The following is a 6,000-nucleotide window of genomic DNA, read 5'->3' as shown; positions in this document are numbered from 1 at the left end:
AAAGAGGAAAGCTAGCAGAAGACTTGGTTTCAATTCCTTTAGCCCCCGAAGATCCTGAGAAGGTGACTTGTATTGGAGCAACGCTCGAGGAGCCCCTTAGAGGGAAGTTGGTGAAATTTTTGCAAGAAAATAGTGACGTATTCGCATGGTCAGCAGCTGATATGCCAGGCATAGACCCGAAACTGATTAATCACAAGCTGAATATGGACCCAAATCGGAAGACAGTGAAACAAAAGAAAAGAAGTTTTGCTCCAGAAAGGCAAGAAGCTATAAAACAGGAAGTGGAGAAGCTCTTAGAGGCTGGTTTCATTGAGGACATTCAATTTCCAGAATGGTTAGCAAACCCTGTAATGGTGAAGAAGGCCAATAGAAAATGGAGGATGTGTGTGGACTTCACTGATCTAAATGATGCCTGTCCTAAGGACTATTTCCCGTTACCAAGGATCGATACTTTGATAGACGCCACTGCTGGGCACGAAATGCTGAGCTTTATGGATATAATCAGATTAAAATTCACAAGGATGACATTCCAAAGGTATCATTCATCACTGACTTTGGTGTTTATTGCTATCTTGTTATGGCATTTTGTCTTAAGAATGTAGGAGCCACCTATCAAAGGTTGATAAATAAAATTTTTAAGGATCTTATTGGCAAGACTATGGAAGTCTATGTTGATGACATGTTAGTCAAGAGTCTAGTAAAGACTGATCATATAACCCATTTGGGGGAAGCTTTTGAGGTCCTGAAGTACCACAAGATGATGTTAAAGCCTACAAAGTGTGCTTTCGGAGTAGGATCTGGAAAAATTTTGGGATTGATGGTCTCCAAGAGAGGGATCGAGGCTAACCCTGATAAAATAAAGGCAATCCTGGACATGGAACCACCAAAAACTGTCAAGGATGTTCAGAAGCTCATAGGAAGGGTTGTTGCGCTGGGATGATTCATCTCCAAGTCAGGAGACAAGTGCTTATCATTCTTCAAGTCACTAAAAAATATTAAGGACTTTGTATGGAGTGAGGAAAACCAGAAGGCTTTCGAGGAGTTAAAGAAATATATGGCCCAGGCCCCGTTGTTGGCCAAACCAGCTTTGAATGAAGTTTTATACTTTTACTTGGCCGTTTTAGAGAGTGCCTTGAGCGCTGTGTTGATTAAGGAGGAACTGAAAATCCAGAAACCCGTATACTATGTCAGCAAAATTCTGCATGGTGCTGAGTTGAATTATTCAACTATTGAGAAATTTGCTCTAGCCTTGGTAATGGCTTCAAGAAAGTTACGTCCTTACTTTCAGGCTCATCAAATTGAGGTACTAACAAACAGCCCCTGAGAAATGTCATTCATAGTCCCAAGGCTAGTGGGAGGTTGATCAAATGGGCAATAGAGCTGGGAGAGTTCGACATCAAGTATAAGCCATGGACGGCAATAAAAGCCCATGCATTAGCTGACTTCATGGTGGAATGTACCATACCCAACAAAGAAGTCGGGGGGCAGGAAGATACCATACCTCAAGATAAGGAAGTTGATAAGGGGGACAAAGAAAAGGATGATAAGGAGAAAGAATATTGGGTTCTCTATTTTGATGGAGCATCAAAAACAAATTCAAGTGGAGCGGGATTGGTATTACAAAGCCCTGATGGTTCTTGATTGAGTATGCCATGAAGCTAGACTTCCCGACCACAAACAATGAGGCAGAATATGAAGCCCTGATAGCTGGCCTCGGCCTAGCAGGGACACTTAGAGTCAAGAACTTAAAAGTCCGTGGAGACTCGAAGCTGGTCATATCCCAGGTAAACGGAGAGTTTGAGGCAAGGGATGATACAATGGTTAAGTATGTCCGCCTAGTAAGGGCTGTGATGACTCAATTCGGTGAATGCCATGTTGAGCACATTCCAAGGGAGGAAAATGCTAAGGCAGATGCATTGTCAAAGTTTGCTTCATCTGAGATAGAAGAAAGTTCTGGAAGTATATACTTTCACATTTTGAAAACACGGAGCATTGATGTTAAGCTTGTGGCTCCTATAGGCCTGGGGACATCATGGATAGATCCCATTAAGGCTCACATTCAAACCGGTTGGTTGCCAAACGATGCTACTGAAGCACGAAAATTGGATGTTCGAGCACTAAGATACTCTTTGATAGATGGAAATCTGTAAAAAAGATCTTTCGTGGTTCCCTACTTAAGGTGTCTCAGGCCTGATGAGGCACGCTTGGCTCTTGAAGAAGTACATGAAGGCATATATGGGCAACACTTGGGGGGCAGGGCCTTAGCTCATAAGATAACCCGTTTAGGCTTTTATTGGCCGGAAATGATGGCTGATGCCAAAGAATATGTGAAAAAGTGTGACCGTTGTCAGAATCACGCACCGGTTGTTAGACAACCCCCCGAGATGCTGACCTCCATCAACTCACCTATCCCCTTTGCTATGTGGGGAATGGATATTTTGGGGCCTTTCCCCATGGCCACGGGACAAAGGAAGTTTTTGATTATAGCCATTGATTATTTTACCAAGTGGATTGAAGCCAAGCCCTTGGCCAAAATCACAACTAAGCAGGTTGCACAATTCCTGTGGGAAAATATCATGTGCCGGTATGGAGATCCCTGCATCCTAGTCACTAACAATGGAACATAATTTAACAACGAGGAATTCAAGAAGTACTGTGAAGAAAATGAAATTGAGTTACGGTTCACCTCTATTGCTCACCCGCAAGCCAATGGGCAAGCGGAAGTGGCGAATCGAATAATCCTGGATGGACTAAAGAAGAGGATTGAGAAGTCAAGGAATAACTGGGTGGATGAAATACTCCCAATACTATGGGCCTATAGGACTACCTGTAGAGTCACGACTGGAGCAACTCCCTTCATGTTAGCATATGGTGCAGAAGCAGTTGTTCCTGTAGAGATATCACATTTCTCCCCCAGGATTCAAGCTTTCAGTGCTGAGGAAAATGAAGAAGGGAAAAGGTTAGCCCTGGTTTTAATTGATAAAGTACGAGATGAGGCACATACAAAACTGGTTGTCGAGTTACTAATTGAGTGTCTTGTTTGTTATAAGACCAAATTACTTAGAAAATACGTGTTTCAGAAATTAGTATGGTTAATTTAGAGGGCTAAGTGGACTCGCTATTACGAAGAAGTTTCGAATTATTCCTAACAGAAGAGTGCAAATCTTGTTTGATAAGAATAATAATAGAATCGGCGTACGGAGAAACTATTCATCCAATTTTTGAGACTATTAAAGTTCAAAGAATTCGTCGATTTAGAAGAAGCTTGAGTATGATCTAAGAAGAAGAAGATTGATGTATTCCTTTCAAAAATCATATTTTCAAAAATCATTATAAGTTCTATAAAGCGATAAGAAGAAGAAGATTGATGTATTCCTTTGAAAAATCATTTTTTCCTCAAGTTTTGCTTTCAGATTGAGGCAAGCAGTGTTATGGTGAGATGCTTTGTCGGAATGACGAAGAGTCGGGTGGGACGCCACCTAATCATGTGTTGTATGCCATATGGTATGAAAGACTGGCCATCTTAAGTACCAATGTGGTTGTCTAATTCATATTCAAATCATTACTCATTCTTTCTTTCTCAACTATATATCTATTGAATTATGGATCCTTCTAATAGTTTTGTTGTATTGTTGTTCCTTATGAAAGTTTTCCAAAACAAGATTAATCTACCAAGAACCAAGCAGACAAAGTTCTAATCATTGAGTTTACATGCTTTAAGTATGGGAAAAACCAGGGCATATGGCAAGGATTATAAATCACCTGCCCTAGTCAGTGATGCGCTAAGAATCAAGGGAATCCATTCTGATAATGAATAAGTCTCCAAGAGCGAGAGCTTACAATATTTCTGTGAAAAAATGTTATTCGGAATACGGATGTGACGGCGGGTATGCTTAATATGAATTCTTTATGTGCTAAAGTATTAGTGGATTCGGGAGCAACTCGATCATTATTTCTCAAGATTTTATTGATCAATTAAATGGTTAAATAAGATTATGACTGAAGGATTAGCAAACCAAGAACGTATATATAATAACCAAGTGTGTAGTAATTATGAGATTGAGATTTCTAGCAATAAATTTATGCTGATTTGATACTACTTGAGAAATGAGAATTTGACGTCATTTTAGGAACGGATCGGCTGTCTAAGTATAATGCTCAGATAGACTGTCATGATAAGAAGATAATTCTGTAGACGCTATATTGAGAATGTGATGATGTTTAGAGGTCGAAGGCAAGCAAAGAAGTTTTAAAAATAATTCAAACTAAAAGGTTACTATGGCAAAGATATGAGCACTGTAGTGATTACGTGATAAATAGAAGTCAGGAGCCAGCAAAACTTGAAGATTTTATATTAATCAATGAGTTCCAAGACGTATTTCCAGACGAGTTACCAGTACTTCTTCCAAATAGAGAAATTAAGTTCGCGATCGACTTAGCACCAGAAATGAAACCATTTTCCAAGACCCCATACAGAATGGCGCCAGTTGAAATGAAGGAGTTAGCAAAATAATTGCAAGAGTTGTTAGAAGAAGGAGCGATTAGACCTAATGTACCCCATGAGGTGCACCAATATTATTTGTTAATAAGAAAGATGGAAGCATGAGATTATGTGTCGACTAACGGAAGCTCAACAAGTTTACTATCAATAGCAAGTATCTGTTACCTCGAAGTAATGATTTGTCTGATCGGTTGAAAGATGCAAAGTATTTTTTAGGATTGATTTAAGATTTGGGTATCATCAATTAAAGATTGAACCTAAAGGTGTGCCGAAGGCAGCTTTCAGAACTAAGTACGGTAATTATGAAATTCTGGTAATGTCATTTGGATTGACCAATATACCAGTAATATTTAAACTTGATGGACAGAATTTTAAGGAGTATCTGGATAAGTTGTATTTATGTTTATAGATGATGTCATGATTTACTCGAAGTCAATGAAGGACCATGCAAAGTATTTAATGACAGTTTTGGGAATTCTGAGAAGGAAGAAGCTGTATGCTAATTTTTCAAAGTGTGAGTTTTGGGTTGCATGGAGTTTAATTCTTAAGATAAATAGTCAGTGATGAAGGAACCAAAGTGGATCCATCAAGGATTAAAGTTGCAATGAATGGGAAAAGACCAAAAGCACCAACAAAAGTGAGAAGTTTTAGTATTGGCAGGATGTTATCATAAATTTGTTTAAGATTTATCGAAGATTACGACATCTTTGGCGAAGCTTACTAGGAAAAGTGAGAAGTTTATATGGAATTGAGAAGTGTGAAGATATTTTTAGGAATTGAAGAAGAGATTGATCACGGCACCTGTTTTATCACTTCAAGATGATTCAGGAGAGTTTGTAATCTATAGTGATGCTTCTCATAAGGGATTAGGTTGTATGTTGATGCAGCACGATAAAGTTATTACATATGCATCTAGACAACCGAAACCTCATGAGCAGAAGTATCCTACTAATGACTTCGAACTAGCAGTAATATTATCCGTTTTGAAGATTTGGAAACATAATATGTATGGAGAAAGTGTGAGATTCATATAGACTATAAGAGTTGAAGTATGTAATCATGATGAAAAGCAAATGTAGTGGCAACGCGATAAGCAAAAAAGAGAAAGTGAATGTGTTGACTGCACCAGAAGAGTTATCTATGGGATTTCAGAAGTTGGAATTGGAAGTCAGAATTTATAATCCAAAAGAAGCAAGGAAACATAGTATGATCTTTTAGCCAGAGAGGTTAGAGAAGAAAAAGAGATGTTAAGAGGAGATAATGGATCAGGATGTTAACAGTTGAGTAAGAGGAAATTTATACACTCAGAAGAATGATCACGGTATTCTCAGATTTTTTTCCAGAATTTGGATGGCACGAGTGACAGAATTAAAGAATGAGATCCTACAGGAAACTTACAATTCCAAGTATTCAATCTATCCAGGAAGTGTCAAGATATACAAAAATTTAAAGAAGAATATTGGTGACCAGTTATAAAAAGGGAAATTTAAAATAAATTA

Source organism: Apium graveolens, chromosome 4 (assembly GCF_009905375.1).
Source record: "Apium graveolens cultivar Ventura chromosome 4, ASM990537v1, whole genome shotgun sequence".
Classification (NCBI taxonomy): domain Eukaryota; kingdom Viridiplantae; phylum Streptophyta; class Magnoliopsida; order Apiales; family Apiaceae; genus Apium; species Apium graveolens.
This window is presented reverse-complemented; position numbering follows the sequence as displayed.